The sequence below is a fragment of the Peromyscus maniculatus genome, chromosome 15 (assembly GCF_049852395.1).
Source record: "Peromyscus maniculatus bairdii isolate BWxNUB_F1_BW_parent chromosome 15, HU_Pman_BW_mat_3.1, whole genome shotgun sequence".
Lineage (NCBI taxonomy): Eukaryota > Metazoa > Chordata > Mammalia > Rodentia > Cricetidae > Peromyscus > Peromyscus maniculatus.
In genome coordinates, this window is record NC_134866.1 from 47,729,951 (window position 1) to 47,748,238 (window position 18,288).

Consider the following 18,288-nt stretch of genomic DNA (forward strand, 5'->3'; position numbering starts at 1 on the left):
AGGGGAGGGGAGGAGAGGGGAGGGGAGGGGCGGGAGGGACAGAGGGAGGGAGAACGAGCATGTTGGGGCGGGGAAACCTTCAAGGGGCACCAGGGAATTGAAGAGTGTGAAATCCACGGTGGGATCAGCTTTTATTGTCATCTTCTCGCCATCAGTACCACCCTCCAGTGCCTGCCCTGATGTTAGTTTTCCATGGAGGGTTGTCACTGTGTCAGCTTAAGGAATCCCTTGGGAGTAGAAACTGATAATGACTTCCAGTCTAAGCCCTTCCAGGGATATTGATATTTTTCAATGGGGATTTACAAAAGTGAAAAGAATCAAATCTCTAGTGGGTAGATTGTAAATTAGGAAATATCTTTTAATCTGAGAATTTGGCTCAGATCAAAAATATACTTTTTTTTTTTTTGGTAGGGGTCTCTTGTGGGTATGCTTCTTAAAAATATTCATTTATTTATTTTATGTGTATCTGAGGGTATCAGACACATCAGATCCCATGGAACTGGAATATAGGAAGTTGTCAGGTGCCTGTGGGTGCTGGGAACTGAACATGGGTAGTCTGTAAGAGCAGTTAAGTGCACTTAACCACTGAACCATCCCCTTTGGGGGGTATTCTTAAGGTCCGAATTACAGGCAAGAGAAAGTGTTTGGGGTAGAGAGAGAGGGTTTGCGATGAAGAATAATTCATTAGGTGGGTGCTCCACAGAGGGATCTCTTTACATGCAGAGGAAGAGACGGACAGGCTAAATTTCCATGCAGAAACTCGCCAGTAGTTAGTTTTGGAATTTTCAGTAACTGTTTCTCAGGGAACGTTTGAATTTTCTGGAGACCTAAGATATTTTACTATTATAATCTTTTACTATCAGAACATAGTAAAGACAATGTCTCATGTTGTTACCTGCATGCAACAGGTATAGGTTCAAGCCCAGAAAGAAACTACATCATTATACAAAGGAATAGAATTGTGGATATTTTCCTATTAAGAAGGGAAGAGTTTTCTTTTTTGATTTTTCAAAAATTTCAATATCCTTCTCAAGTCTACAATGGATATGAGAAACCAACTATTTGTAAAGTTATAAAACAACAGCTATCACCAAAAGGCTTAATGTCAGATGTTTGTTTCTTTGTCCTGGAGGTTGAGATATTTTATCTACCTATAAAATAGACCCAGAAAAAATAGTAACTTGACAACGTATGTAGTGTAGTTCCTTCCTTTATAATCCAAGTTCCTGGGAAGACAAGAGGGACCCATGAGCTATGTGAAGGGCTAGGACCGTGTCTAGATGGAGAAGGGAAAGGTTTTCATTAGGTGCTCACAGTCTACGGGCAGCTGTTTGCACATCACTTGAAGGTAAAACTGAGAGTCAGAGCCAGCATCTGGGAGAGTATGATGATTTTTTTTTTTTTTTTTTTTTGAAACAGGGTTTTTCTGTTTCCAGCCCTGACTATCCTGAAACTTGCTTTGTAGACCAGGCTGTGGCCTCAAACTCACAGAGATCCGCCTGGCTCTGCCTCTCCAGTGCTGCCATTAAAGGTGGCACCAGTGCTGCCATTAAAGGTGGCACCATTGCTGCCCAGCTGAGTATGATGATCGTAATAGAGCAGTCTAGAGCCCTGGCCAGAAAAATGCCCAGCACATAGTAGGTACAGAAATATTTGTTGACAAAGAGCATTTGCCTCCAAGTCACTCTCTCAAAATCGAAAGTGGCAGGATCTAGAACCCTGACAGAGTGGCTAGCTCCCCTTTCCCAAACTCATAAATTGTTTCCTATCTCTATGGTAACAAGACTTAAAATTGCCCAAACTTGAGAGACACTTGAGACGAAAGCCAGAAAAAAAAAAAAATTAACAAAAGACAAATGCTACAAGCAGCATGTATGACAGTGTGGTAAAGTTTCTGACATTTGTTTGGGAAGATTGTCTTCTTATTTCTTTGCTTGGAGATGATGTGATGATTTCCAGAATGTAGCAGTAACGGCTTCCCACCATGCTGCTGAACGTTTATCGAGCAGGTTTTATTCTTTTCTTGAAAGGGGAAGAAAAGAACGACCCATGAGCCTTGGCAGCAAATGAGTGCCTGTAAGCCCTTTGGAAACTGCTCTCCTGGCACACACCTTCACGTTAACTGCAATGAGAGGAGGTTAGCTTGGCTCAAGTGCTTTTGCTTCTCCCTTCTTCAGGGTTAGCAAATAGTTATTGAGCAGCTACTATTTCCCCCCCACATAACTTGCCCTATATACGACTAAATAAAAAAATTGTCACTCTGGTAAGGACTCCTGGTACATGTAACTACTGGAGTGTGTAATAGGCAGAACTGACCTAGCAGAGCCGCCAGGCTATCCTCCGGAAGTATGATTAAGCTGATCAAGCAAAACTAGTCATGGCTTCGGGGCCCAGAAAAGGAGAACATCCAGGCAGTGGGAACTTTTGGGCAAAGGGCCCCCTGGAGGAAATGAGTGTTCAAGGAACTGAAAGCAGGCCTGAGCAGCCTGCCTTGGCAGAGGCCCAGAGTGTGAGGGGAATGAACTTGGGGGAAGGCCAGTTGGAGAGGTGGGCAAAGCTAGGTCATTCCCGAGGCACAGCTGGGCAGCTTGCAGAGTGGGATGGGGAGCGGTTTGGTCTCCAGCCTGGGGCATGCTCTGAAGAGTTCAGGCTGTCACAGCAATGCACAGCAAACTGTTCCTGGGTGCAATCCAGCAATAGGAGCTTCTGGGCCACCTAAAACCTGTCAGAACATTGCTATAGATCCCAGAAGAGAACCATCGAATTCCAGCATATAGTCTCGTGAAATGCATTAAAACTAAATCATTGTACATTATTTTATGCATGGCAATTCAGTAGGCACCTCAGTTATCATGCTTTTCATATATTAACTCCTCAAAAAGCCATGGTTTGGCCATTCAATAACCTCCCTTCTATCTGGGAACAAACTGAAATCCAGAAAAAATCTTTTAAGAAGTCAAAAATGTGACCAAGGGAAACTTGATTTTTATTTTATACTGAATTCTATCCTGCAGGCCTTGTGCTTTCTAAGACCACATCAGAGTGGGAGCAATGATTCAGGAAGAGAAGGGTTGTTATATAGGTAAATAATTTAAGGTAATAGAAACAGCACCACTGTAAAGGCAGAGTCAAAAATATGACTAGAAAAAAGGACATAAATTTGGGGGTTAAAGAGATGGCTCAGCGGGAGAGTACTTGCTAATCTTGCAAATGACCCAGGCTCAGGTCCCAGCATCCACATGGCAGCTAAGAAGTGTCTACAACTCCAGTTCTGGAGGATCCAACAGTCTTCCAACCTCCTTGGACATTAGGCATGCAAGCGATGTGCAAACATACATGCAGGCAAAACACAGTTGTGTAACAGTTTCCTCTGAGATTGAAACATTCCATCCTGTGAGGAAGCTCTTCACACCAGGAAGTCCCTGAAACTGACCAGATTCACTAGGCCCCTCCCTTCCAGAGTAAACAATAAAAGTGGAGCCTCAAGCGCTTTGGAGAAGATGCAGACAAGGCAAGCTGCAAAGAAGACTCTGAGACAAGACCCCGGGCAGAAACCAGCTGAATTGCCTGGAAGAGGTTTAGAACAACGGGAGTCATTAGCAAAGGACACTTTCCAACCTGTTGAGCTGCCTGCAGGCTGTGCAGTGTGCTTCAGGTTCCCAGCTTTTGTGAGCTGTCATCTGTGCTGAGGTGAGCTTTGGTGATACAGCTGTCTGTGAATCATTTCTGCTCCTGTAAGTAACCCCAATAAAACATATTGTTTCAAGTTGGACTTTGGTGGTATCTGTACTTTGGTTTGTTGTGGTGATATTTTATTTGTACTGAAATGTTATTTTAATTTTATGTTAATAAATAAAGTTGCCCTGGGGTCAGAGCTATTAGAGCCATAGTAAGAGCGTGGTGGTTAGAAGAGCTAGGTAGATTTCTGTGTGTTCAGGGATACAGCCAGTATTGGAGACATACGCCTTTAAGACCTGGAGGGCGGTACTTACAGGCAGTGATGAGGCAGTCATGTGGTTGGGTTTACAACCAATGAGAAGGCAGAACAGAAAGATTATTTAAACAGGCACACAGGAAGTACCTCCCTCTCTCGGGGAAGCTAGGAGCACTGCAGGAGGTAAGATTTTATCTCTGAGCTCTGACCTCTCGGCTTTCTTTTTTACATTGGCTCTGTGTTTCTTATTTTAATAATACGATTGGTTACATCTACATCTGGCGCCCAACGTGACAAGAATCCATTAAAAACTGCTTGGGGCCGGCTCCCTAGCCGGAGCAGCCGGCTCCCTAGCCCCGGTAATTGCACCAGAATTTTGGCATATGTAAAGCAAATGTTAAACTCTTGGTCAACATATAATAGGATTATACCACAGGACTGGCGGGACCTTGCACAAGCTGTTCTGGAACCCAGCCAGAGAATTCAATTTCTAACGTGGCTTAAGGAGGAAGCTAGAAACGTAGAAACACAATGGAGGGATAAAGGAATACAAGTTTGTCAGGATCAGCTTATTGGAGAAGGCCAATATGCTTCAATACAAACACAATGTTTATATGATGTTCAAACCGTAATTTTATGTCGAATGGCAGCCTTGAATGCATGGGACAGAGTTGATGAACCAGGAAAAAAACCTGAGTCATTCACAAAGGTTATGCAAGGCCCAAAAGAATCTTTCACAGATTTTTTAGAAAGACTGGCTTCAGCAGTAAACAGAATGGTCTCAGGATCAGAAGCTAGTAAGGCAATAATTGAAGCTTTGGCATTTGAGAATGCGAATGCAGCATGCAAAAGAATAATCAGGCCGTTAAGGGCAAGATCTGCACCTTTGGAAGATTGGATTAGAGAAACAATTAATGTTGAGGTTGATGAGCATGATACGTGGGTAGGAGAAGTAATTTCAAAAGGTTTGAGGAGTGTTAGATGTTTTGGGTGTGGAAAGCAAGGACATTTTAAAAGGGACTGTAAACAGGTCATTCCTAGAAGCGATGTTTCTTCAAGGAACAATGGCAACAGAAGGCCCCTTCCTTCTGGAGTATGCAGAAGGTGTGGTAAGGGAAAACACTGGACCAACGAATGTAGATCAACAAAGGACAGACAGGGTAATCCTTTGCCTCAGTTTTCGGGAAACTCCCGGAGGGGCCTCATGCAGGCCCCCATAGCAAAACCAGTTCAAACCTTTCCTGCAGCTGTAGAGGAAATCCCTGCTCTGAGCGATTAAATAACCAAATGACTATTGGAATAAATCATGCTGGTCAGGATGATGAAAAAGAGAGAATAGAAAATTCAGGAGAAAACATAAAGAAAATTTTTTGGCAAACTTCTATTAATGAACAGAGACCAAAATTAACGATAAAAATAAATGGTGTTTTGTTGTCTGGTCTGGTAGACACAGGTGCGGACATTACCATAATTGCACCAGAATTTTGGCATCCAGCTTGGCCTCTTCAAGAGGTAAACGTTCAACTGTTAGGAATTGGGACATTATCTGGAGTGAAACAGAGTGCAAGATGGCTGGAATGTATAGGTCCAGAAGGACAGAGAGGAAAATTAAAACCATATGTCGCTAACATAGCTATGAACCTGTGGGGTCGAGACTTGTTGCAACAATGGAATACTCAGATTAAAATCCCTCCAATCTCAGAAACAAATCATAAACTAGCACATGTTTCTGAGAGAAATATTAGAAGGCATTATTTTGAGTGGTCACCAGCCATCCATATTATACAGGAACAGGGCACAACAACTGATAATCCTCCAAAAATACCAACAGCTCTACCTTTAAAATGGTTAACAGACAAGCCTGTATGGGTTCAGCAATGGCCTTTAACAACAGAGAAACTCCAGGCTTTAGAAGAGCTGGTAGAAGAACAGTTAAATGCTCAGCATATTGAACAGTCAACCAGCCCTTGGAATTCTCCTGTATTTGTTATTAAAAAGAAATCTGGTAAATGGAGAATGGTAACAGACCTTAGAGCAATTAACAAAGTAATTCAGCCGATGGGCTCTCTACAATCTGGAATTCCTTTGCCTACTCTGTTACCAAAAGGATGGCCTCTCATAGTTATTGATTTAAAAGACTGTTTCTTTTCAATACCCTTACAAGAAAAAGACAGAGAAAGATTTGCTTTCACAGTGCCTACTTATAATAATTCTCAACCGGTTAAAAGATTTCAATGGAGGGTCCTCCCACAGGGAATGTTAAATAGCCCAACTCTGTGCCAATATTTTGTACAACAGCCATTGGAAGTGATACGTAAAAAATTTCCTAAATCTATAATTTATCATTATATGGATGATATTTTACTAGCTGACTCAAATGCAGATACTTTAGAAAGAATGTTTGAAGAAGTAAAGAAAATTTTGCCTTGCTGGGGATTACAAATTGCTCCTGAAAAGATACAAAGAGGAGATTCTATTAATTATTTAGGATATAAAATAGAGCTACAAAAAATTAGACCCCAAAAGGTGCAAATTCGGAGAGATAGACTACAGACTCTTAATGACTTTCAAAGATTATTTGGAGATATTTCTCATCTACGAACTATTGTTGGGGTAAAAAATGATGAACTGACTAATTTGTTCAAAACCTTAGAAGGTGACAAGGACTTAAATAGTCCAAGAGAATTATCACCTGAAGCTGAGAAAGAATTGGCCTTGGTAGAAAAGAAAGTACATGAAGGGCACGTGGATCGTATTGATCCAAAGCTGGATTGCATTTTGGTTATTTTACCTTCTAGGCATTCCCCTACTGGAATATTAATGCAGAGGGAAGATATTATATTGGAATGGATATTTTTACCAAATAAACCAAATAAAAAATTAAAAACTTATGGGGAAAAAATCTCTGACTTGATTTGGAAAGGAAAATTGAGACTTCGTCAGTTAGCAGGAATAGACCCAGCAGAAATTGTCGTACCTTTAACTAAGGAGGACATTGAAAAATTATGGACAGAAAGTGAACCTTGGCAAAGAGCTTGCAGTAATTTTTTGGGAGAAATTAACAGCAAATATCCCAAAAGCAACAGAATTGATTTTATAAAGAGAGCTGATTGGATCTTGCCTCGAAATTGTACGGCAAAAACCCATATCTGGAGTTCGTACATTTTATACAGATGCCACCAAACAAGGAAAGGCAGGTTACAAATCAGAAAATTTAAGTAAAGTGGTACAAAGTCCTTATAATTCAGTGCAAAAATCAGAATTGTATGCTATTCTGTTGGTATTAATGGATTTTTCAGAACCTCTCAACATAGTAACTGACTCTCAGTATGCTGAAAGAGTGGTATTACATATTGAGACTGCAAAATTTATCCCTGATGCTTCAGAATTAACTTCACTATTTATTCAATTACAAGATACAATCAGGAAAAGGAGTCATCCTTTATATATAACTCACATCCGATCTCATACTGGTCTGCCAGGCCCTCTAGCACAAGGCAATGATGAGATTGATAAATTATTGATAGGAAATGTGCTGGAGGCCTCAGACTTTCATAAAAAACATCACGTCAATAGTAAAGGTTTAAAAAAGGATTTTTCCATAACCTGGCAACAAGCCAAAGAAATAGTAAAGAAATGTCCTACTTGTTCCTTCTATAATCAAACGCCATTACCAGCAGGATGTAACCCAAAGGGTACTCAGAGGAATGAAATTTGGCAGATGGATGTGTTTCACTTTGCAGAATTTGGAAAATTGAAATATGTACACCACACCATTGATACTTATTCAGGATTTCAATGGGCAACTGCTTTGAGTTCTGAAAAAGCTGATTCTGTAATCACTCATTTGCTAGAAGTTATGGCCATCATGGGTATACCCGCACAAATTAAAACTGACAATGCTCCATCATATGTCTCTGTTAAAATGAAACAGTTTTTTGCTTATTACAATATAAAGCATATTACAGGTATACCACATAATCCTACAGGTCAAGCAGTTATAGAAAGATCAAACAGAACTCTAAAGGATATGCTAAATAAACAGAAAGGAGTAACAAAAACCCCCAGAAATAGACTGCATAATGCTCTATTAACTTTGAATTTTCTGAATGCCAATGAGAAAGGAACAACAGCTGCAGAGAGACATTGGGTAATAGAAAAAACTACAGAATTAAATCAGCCTATATACTTTAAGGATGTGCTGACCTCAGAATGGAAGCCAGGGTATGTATTACGTTGGGGACGAGGTTTTGCTTTTGTTTCTACAGGAGAAGATAAGCTGTGGATACCATCAAAATTGATAAAGGTTCGATTTGAACAAGAAAAACCTCTTAATTAGAGGAGATGATAGTTCATCAACCAGCATGAACATCCAATTTAAACTAACTTGTACAGTAACACATGCCTTTTCATTTAATCAGATAATAACTTGCCAAAAAGGAACATCCCCAAAATTAGTCTTGGGGGAAGGTTTTTGTTTTTGTCTTTTAGGAGAATGAAGGTTAAGGAATCTGAAGGACACAAGACAAATGAGACAACTGAAGAAAAGGGACAAATCATCTATCCCAGGAAACAGAGTATATGGGAGTATATGACATATGGGTATATATTATCTAAAAAATTTTATGTCTTCTTAAATGTTTGTTTGTGCTTTTCTCTAAAGATTTAACACTATTGGTCTTCTAATAGTCCCAGTTCAATTAAAATTTAAAGCTGACTTTGGAGTTGGAGAATGGCTCTCTCCTTCTTTAAACTCAAGCATGTTGTTAAAATGAAAATACAAACTCCCTGTATCATGACAGAATAAAAGAGCCATTTTCTGCTATGGGACAGGACAAAAGCCAAATTAATTAAGGGACTATTCTATTACTAATCTCAACTCTTTGATTCTATTCTGATTCTTTAAACTTTTCTTAAAGTATAAATTTTATATCAAAATTTACAAGATTAATAGATACATATACATTTTAAACTTTGTTAAGATATGAATGGTCATATAGAGTACTAACTAATTCTAGAAAAAAGGCTTCAATTAGCTGCATATATATGTCTTTGTGTTCGAGTCTCTTATCAGTTTTCTGCAGGAAATCATGGCCAGGCCTAACATCAACTGAAGTCTCCAGGAAGAAGATGGGGCCCCACAACAACGACAACAACAATTCCACGTGGACAATAATAATATCAATAAGCTGACAAACATCATCTACAGATCAGCTTTGAACTACAAGGTGCTCAGAACAATTTTGAGATGACTAGCTGAGATGATCCAGTCTCAAAGACTACTTGAATAAGGACTTGAGATAAACCCTGAACTTTGGCATTATACACAGACTGGATAATAATGAAGGATATAGTTACCTTTCCTAGAATTTGACAATTAACCTAAATTTTCTTTCAGGATAAAGATAACTTCGCCCATACCCAGCAGGAAGCAATTTTAAGAATGACGCCCACATTCCCAAAGAGGTGGTGTGGGGCGGGTGGGTTTTTTTTTTGGTTCTTTTTAATGGGTTTTGGGTCTGGGAAAATAATAATTTTCATTATTTAGGGGGATAGGTTACAAGTTGTCAAGGGTTAGGAAAAAGGCTAAGCAAAGGAGATTAGATTTAAGGTTCTTGTTTTTAAAAAAAAAAAAAAAAGAAAGAAAGAAAGAAAAGAAAAGAAAAAGACAATTACTAGTTTTAAATACTTTACATTATTACCAACTATTAGGATATAAAGAAATGAAAGTTAGTAGTTAGACATTACAATAGAAATTGTAGTCATATTAGATATGTTTTAAAAATTGAGCAGATGTATTTTAGACAGGTCATCTTCAAACCCTTCAGAGATCTACAGAATATGGCATTTAAAATGTTTTAATAACTTAGAAATTTTTCTTTTTTGAGACATGTCGGCTCCTGGCAGTACCAATCTACTTCAGAGAAAATATGGGCATTGAAGAAACTGCATATGGAGTTAATTTTCATTGTGGCAAAAGTTAGCCACTGGACAACAAAGTATCCTCGTATCAACAGGACAAAATGGACAGACAGAACACGAAACAAAGGACTACCGATTCCTGCCAAAACAAGTGTGGTTATGGCTTTATCAAAAGGCATCTTCTGAGGCCAGGACAATATGGCACCATCCCTGAAGTCGCCTTCACAATCTGGAAAAGGTACAGTACCCTTTTCTTAGAAGGCAGCTGAACAGGCAGTGGGCCGATGGCTTCTGTTGTGCAATGGAACAGCAACTGAAAGCTCACGCCTCTCAATAGTAGACTGGCATTTAATAGAGGGATGTGGAGAAGGGGATGCTTAGATGAAGCCATATATACACAGCCAAGAAGAATGGACAGCTGAATTCAAAAACCATCAACAATTTCCAGAAATTAAAATCCTGAATCATGACATGACACTAGTGGAATTCAGGTGTTTCTGGTACATGGACTGCTCTCACCCAATGTGAGGTTGAACTGTTGACCTTGTGTACAACCTACTTCACAAATGAGTCTGTCAGATACCATAAGCCTATAGGCTGAAGATGATGCCCCAACACTGTGGAGAAACCTCAGGTGACTGTCCAGGCAGCTGGCTGTTTCTGTCAACTCACAAAATTTTTGGAAGTTGCTTTTGTGCACTTCCTGTTTTTATTTTTGTTAGCTAATATTATTTCCTTCTTGGGTCTCTGAGGGAGTTGAAGATTAGTTAGTTATAGTTGAAGATTAATTAGGATAGAAAGTGAATTAGATACATTTTGAACTTACTAAAATAGGATAGATAAGGGAATTATTTTCTCTGATTTGTCAAATACAAATGGACTAGACATCGTTTAGGTATTTGTTACTTGTATATATTGTATATAGTTATTGTACTTTTGTATATAGTTTTTCTTTTGTTAGTTATAACCTTTTGCCTTTTTTCTTTTTATTAAAATAGAAAAGGGGAAATGTGGTGATATTTTATTTGTACTGAAATGTTATTTTAATTTTATGTTAATAAATAAAGTTGCCCTGGGGTCAGAGCTATTAGAGCCATAGTAAGAGCGTGGTGGTTAGAAGAGCTAGGTAGATTTCTGTGTGTTCAGGGATACAGCCAGTATTGGAGACATACGCCTTTAAGACCTGGAGGGCGGTACTTACAGGCAGTGATGAGGCAGTCATGTGGTTGGGTTTACAACCAATGAGAAGGCAGAACAGAAAGATTATTTAAACAGGCACACAGGAAGTACCTCCCTCTCTCGGGGAAGCTAGGAGCACTGCAGGAGGTAAGATTTTATCTCTGAGCTCTGACCTCTCGGCTTTCTTTTTTACATTGGCTCTGTGTTTCTTATTTTAATAATACGATTGGTTACATCTACAGTTTGTAGTGGGCTCTTTATTTGGAATGAGTAGACTGTGTGTGTGTGTTGTGTCTCCTCAAGAAAAATGTTGTTACACAACACACTCATATACATAAAATGAAGAATAAAAGCAAAAATACCTTACTAGAGCTTAAATAGTTTTATTGCGTTTGTAAGTCCTTACACTTAGACTTTTTTTGTTTTGTTTTGTTTTTTGTTTTGTTTTGTTTTTTTGAGACAGGGTTTCTGTGTGTAGCTTTGCACCTTTCCTGGATCTGCTCTGTAGACCAGGCTGGCCTCAAACTCACAGAGATCTGCCTGCCTCTGCCTCCCAAGTGCTGGGATTAAAGGTGTGCACCACCACCGCCCGGCTATACAGTTAGACTTACGAAGTCAAGGAAGTGTGTCATTGTTTAGAAAGATTTTTGTGGAGCTGAGCATCCTAAGAGTTTTGGTGCCAAATCAGATCTTACACTTTGGGAAGTGTCTGCTCTTAGCGGCTCTCTTGAAGCTTTTGCATAATCTGTGGAGGTGCCAGAAAGGGCACAGGTTCCAATCAGGGTTTTCTGAAGCTTTGTTTTTACAAGTTAACTAATTCTGGGTTTGAACAGTTATTGGAGGTGACACTTTTCATGTCTGAATTGTCATGATGCTATTCCGATGCTATTCCTGCCAGGAGGTGACTTCCCAAATACTAAAACATATTGTAACTGATAACATGCCCTTAATGAATCCATTTTAAAGTTTGGTTTAGACGTTTTAAACTTTGATTTATTTATTTATTTATTTATTTATTTATTTATTTATTTATTTATTTATTTATTTATTTTTGAGACAGGGTTTCTCTGTGTAGCTTTTGGAGCCTATCCTGGAACTCGCTCTGTAGACTAGGCTGGCCTCAAACTCACAGGGATCCTCCTGGCTCTGCCTCCCGCGTGCTGGGATTAAAGGCAGGCACGACCACCACCCAGCCTTTATATCTTTCTTAAATAGAAGTACTCTTTCATTTAATCATAAGATATCCGTAAGAAATACCTGGCTGTCTAAACTCTACATCTTTTTTTGTTTTGTTTTTGAGACAGGGTTTCTCCATGTAGTTTTGGTGTCTGTCCTGGATCTCGATCTGTAGACCAGGCTGGCCTCGAACTCACAAAGATCTGCCTGCCTCTGCCTCCCGAGTGCTGGGATGGAGAGATGGCTCAGCCATTAAAGGCTAGGCTCACAACCAAAAATATAAACTGTGATTCTTTTTTTTTTTTTTTGGTTTTTCGAGACAGGGTTTCTCTGTGTAGCTTTGCGCCTTTCCTGGAGCTCACTTGGTAGCCCAGGCTGGCCTCGAACTCACAGAGATCCGCCTGGCTCTGCCTCCCGAGTGCTGGGATTAAAGGCGTGCGCCACCAACGCCCGGCTAAACTGTGATTCTTTTGTGGTGGCTTTATAGTCTTTTAAAGTGGGAGCTCTGTTCTTCCTGGTGGACATGGCTTAAAAACTCAAGTAAATATCTTTACCCACTTAACCATTGTTATAACTGATGATGACTGTAAAAAAACTCTTCACAAAACCTAAGTTTTAAAAGGCAAAAGACTGAAGGCCATAACTGTATGTCACATTTCCTTCTTGCTCCTCATTAGGCTTTGAGATCTCACTGTAAGATCTCTCAAATGATCCAGTTTCGGTGGTGTTGCTCCACAGAAGAGCTTTACTGTTGCGCTTTGGATTGGAACAAAGAGTAGTACACTGACGGATTGGCCCCCTTTCACAAGACTAAGATTGTGTGCGCACACGCACACACTATATTCACACTAAGTTTTCAACTTATCAGAGTAGATTACCCACTAAAGAAAGCAAATATAATACCTCTGGAAGATTTGATTGAGTTTACTGTGAAAATTTCAAAAGAGGAAATAAACTTGTAAGCAAATTGCTGACCTGAGTCTTTGGTATATGTTGAACGGACATGATCTATTTCTCAGAATTCCAGACTGTCATCAAAGTTTCCCGTTCTAACAGAACACACTTTCTTAGGATAGAAAATGATTGATCAGCAGTTGAATGCTGTTCTCATGACAGATTTAAGAAGGACCCACTTTAAGGGATGCAATGGTATGGGTTTAGTGAATGACAAGATGGTATGGTGTATGCTTCCAGATTTTTCCTTTTCTGAGGAATTCATGGCATGGGCTAAAAAGATCAATTCTAATCCTCACCCCACCTATGCTAAATATGAAGCTCTAGAGGAGGGCTGAGAGAAGTCTGTATTTCTTCCCCTTTCTCTCCCCAATCCCCTCTCTCTCTCTCTCAAAGTTGTTTTTTTTTTTTTTTAAAGATTTATTTATTTATTATGTATACAGAAGAGGGCGCCAGATCTCATTACAGATGGTTGTGAGCCACCATGTGGTTGCTGGGACTTGAACTCAGGTACCTCTGGAGGAGCAGTCAGTGCTCTTAACCTCTGAGCCATCTCTCCAGCCCCCATCTCTCAAAGTTTTTAAGACATAGTTTCTCTGTGTAGCCCTGGCTGTCCTGGAACTCACTCTGTAGACCAGGTTGGCCTCAGTCTCAGAGATCTGCCTCTGTCTCCTGAGTGCTGGGATTAAAGGTGTGCACCACCACTGCCTAGCCTAAGTGATTCCTTTGAACTGGCCTAAGTGATTCTTATGAACTGGTAAGTTTGAGAAATACCGGATAATGGAAAGAGTTCTGATGATGGACTCAAATTTGAATGTCTGTTTGATTGGCCCAAATAATCTTTGACAAAGTTCTCTGTGCCTCATTTTCCTTATTTTGATTCTTACATAAAGTTGCTGGGGTTACCTGTAAAGATTCCAGCACTGTGTCTGTAATCACTCTCAAAAGCACAGCAAGACATTAGTGGCTTAATTCCTTAAGATTTAACAGAGAGAAGAATTTCCAAACTTTCCCCCTCTTTGAAGATGGAACAACTGTTCTAAACTGGCTGGTTCTCCATCACTCCATGCCCACTTCTTCAAGTTTCTTTGGTAGTAATGACTGGCCCAGACGGAAGACTCTTTGGGCATTTCTCCTTGTTACAAGCATTTTTTCATTGATAAAGTGTCATCTCTAAGACCCCGTTCTTCATCCCTCTTATCCACACCACATGGTGTCATTCCTTTGGAGGGGAGATTAATGCTAGGTTCAGAGGTTAACTATGCTATTTGAGGCTTTTATTCCCTTATAAACAATTGAATTATATTCCATGGAACGTTATTGGCTTTGGTTAATATAAAAAATTATATCCCAGTATGAAAAATAGCATGGAAATGAACATAGTTTTGTGTCTGTCTTCAAATGACTTGAAGTTCCTTAGATCTAATCCAATTTCCATGTCTTAGAATCTTCCTACTAATGGCAAATTATTGTCTTAATTAGCTGAGATGACTAGTAATAATGATGAGACAATGTGGCTTTCTTTTCCTGCAGGCCTAAGTACTGGGACTGTGTGAAGTTCTTACTACCAAAGAGTAACTTTCGAAACTCATGTGGGGAGCTTGTCACATGTTAACTTATGATTCCCCCTGTCCAAAGGTGTGTGCATTATGGGCTGCAGCAAAAATTAATGCTTTGGGAATTTGATAAACTGATACTGAATTCAATTCCAAAATTTCAGTTTTCATTTGTTTTGAAATTCATGCTGAATAGCCCAAGCTGGCCTTGCATGCCTCATCCTTCTGCCTCTGCTTCCTGTGTGATATAGAGGCATTTTTTTTTTTTTTAAATTTAAAGAAGAGCCATGATAGATCCTAGGCTAAACTCTACTTCCTTACAGTCCTGTTTCTTTCTGCCTGTCTGCTATCCATCCACCCATCCATCCATCCATCCATCCATCCATCCATCCATCCATCCATCCATCCAATCCCATGGGCCAGGTGTTGGCTGTGGTGACTAGGGATGGGTGGGGGTTTCTTTCTTCCTTGAGTTCATCAGTTTAGCTACTGGGAGAACTACTTATAAAGCTGACTGGGGATCCTAGCTGCATGATGTGATGAGTCACGGGCATATGGGAAGCTGTCGCCTTTCAGCACTCTGGTGTCCTACCACTGCCTGATAGTAAACACTGGAGATGGACCTGATTTGGTCCCTGGGGTAGAGGCCTGGTAGGAAAGGGAAATTATAATTTAAAATGATTTATACAAACAGCAGGAAAATAACTACCATAGATCCTCAAAATTGAGGAGCAGCACAAACACCAGCCAAACATGGCATGCCTTCACTGGGCTCATGGGCATAGCTAACTATGGGCAGAAGCTTTGGTGCAGTGTGTGTGGTGGGGGAGCAACAGCGGTGGGAATCGGAGGCTCCAGAAAAGGGGACATAATCCTAACCCCTCAGAGAATATCTACGCTGGCAAGGAAAAGCAGAAAACAGTTGGGAAGTGTGATGCTTGGCACGATGGTATAAATGTCACAAGACAGATTCAAAGTACTAAGGCTCTCAGAGGGAGGTCACGCACCAAGGTGGGTTTTTCCAGAGGAAGTGGCATTTAAGCAAGTCCTTGAAGGAAGGGTAGGAATTTAACGAATTCCAAGAGAAGAGAGAGGTTTCAGGCCTCAGGAATGTCTTGAGCAAATGTGTGGGGCAGGCAAGTCCTGTTGGGACATAACAGCATTCTTGTTGGGGAACTGGGAAACATTTCTTTTGGGTTTTAGTAGAAGACAAGGCTGGAAAGTTGGGTTTGGTCAAGACAGAACAGACTTTGGACTTCTTCCAGAAGTCAGCATAGAGCCATTGAAAGGGACTTGAGCACAAGGGTGATACCAACAGAAATGTACTTTGAGAAGCAGGGCAGCTGGGTGGGGGAGGACTTGGAGGAGCAAGGACTCCACAGACTCGCCAAGCCAGCAAACAAGGCTCTTGCTGGGGAAGAGGAAGAAAAATTGACTGTGAGCAGGGAGAAGGGTTGGGATAGTCAATACTGTAAGTGAAACTGGGGGAGTAGCAGGAGAAAGAGGCTGTCAAAAAGGACAACAGCTTGGGGGCCTCTTTATATAGGTTACCGCAGATAGAGAGGAAAAAAAAAATACTGGAGAAGAGAACCTAGACTCTGGGGATATGCAGTACTTTTGAATGACTGCAGTGAGCTGGACATGGAGAAGAGCTGAGCTGAGCTGAGGTTTTGGTTGGTGTCTTCAAAAGGCGATCATAACAGGTATAGGATGGGGTACATTAAAGTTTAAGAGAAACAAACAAACAAAAAAGAGACCTGAAGACACAGTAGGGACGGCAGGGTGCCAGAGAAACCCGAGAATGAGGGGACCCGTTCAAAAGGAAGAGGGGCAGAGTACCCAAGGCCCCAGGGGAGCTCAAGTTGGGTTAGACTGGGCCAATGGGCCCAGCTTTTCTTTGAATTAGGAAATGAAGCTTGGATTGCCCCAGGGCTAGTTCAGCCCTAGAGCACTCAGGCTCCAGGGGCCTGGTTTCCATCCCCAGCAAAAACTAATCACAAAATGACTGGATCCCTCCAGGGAAGGTCCATGCCTTAGATCCAGTCTCTTTAGTTCATTACAGTATCAAATTCTTTATATGTTCTTCCCCTCTAAAGGTGTGTTATTTTCCTGTAATGGAAATTAATCCATTTCACGAACACCACATCTGACCCGGAATGAGTCATTTATTCTGTCTGAGGGCACGCGTTTTGTCATCTTTAACTTTCCAATTCAGCGGTCTGTGCACACGTGTGAAAATGTTGGCGGTCTACACTGCACAAGCCCTGTCATGACTTTTTGAGGACAGACTAGATAGAGCTCACCCTACTTTCTGCGCCAACAGCCTAAGTTTTAAAGTCTCTTAAAAACCAAGAGATCTAGACTTTAAACAACCGAAGGAAAGTGACTTCCTCTTCCACTTACCCATAAAGATCTCCCAGTTTTCTGTCCAGCTTTTTCCTAAGCACCGAGGAGGTGCTTAAAAAATACTGGATGGATATACAAAAAACATGTCACCAAAATTTTCCTAACAAGCAGCTATGGAAAGTCTGCCAGCGTCCTGTCTCCAGGGACCTCTAGCCTGGGGCTCCTGATGCCCGACATGGATCACGTCCAATGTCTCGGGCGGCCTTCGCTTTGAGTGGGCAATTTTCTTTACAACGCCGACGCGCTTTTAGTCGCTTTAAATTCAGACCAGGCAGGCAGTGGGGGAGTAGCCAATGTAAGTGTCAGAGGAGCTAGGGCTTATCTCCAACAATAGGACAGTATCTCTAACACTGTTTACAGTAAAAACAGAAGGTGGAGCAAGAAGTCAGGGTGTCTACCGCGGTCATTAAGCCTGCGGCTTGGCTGAGATCTAGCCAAGCTCTGCAGAGTGCGAAGAACAATGTCCGCAGGGCTCCCGGTTCAGACGGGGACTCGCTTCGCCGCCTCCGCTGGCGCCCGGGCACCGGCGCCCAGCGCTGCTCGCTCGCCCTGCTGGCCCGCTGCGGGAGGACCAGCCGGTCGGGCGCCGCCAGTGCTGCAGGGAGCGCGGCGCGTGTCCCGAGCGCCAGGACTCCAGGTCTCTCTTGCCCAGCCGCAGACTCGAGAGCGTCCGCGGCCGCTGTCCGCCACCGGGCGGCCGTGAGCGAGCAACCGTCTCGCGACCGAGAGTTTGCGCGATCCACTTGCCCGTGCGTGTGCGCTCTCACTGGAGCGGCCCGACCCCTGGGGCTGCACCAGGTCGCCGCAGAGGGCGGTTGGTTGCTCCGGGCTGCGCCCGGGCGAGCCGGCTTCTTGGCCCGAAGGGTTGGAGGGAGTGCGAAGGCGGGGCGGGGCGGCGCGGCCGGCTCGGGACGCGCGTCCGAGCGGCTGCGGGGCAGCTTCGGAGCGCTCTGCGTGCCCCGGCACTCGGTCGGCTCGGCTCCCCCGCCCCGTCACCGGGCCGGAGCGAACCCGGGGCTCAGGGCTGGGCGAGCTGCCGCTCCGCGGGGGCCAGCCGCGCCCCTTCCCCACCTGGGTCGGCGAAAAGTGAAGTGGAAAAACAGTGGCTGAGCTCAGCCCTCCTCCTCCTCCCCTTCCCCGGCGGCGCCGCAGCCTTGGCCG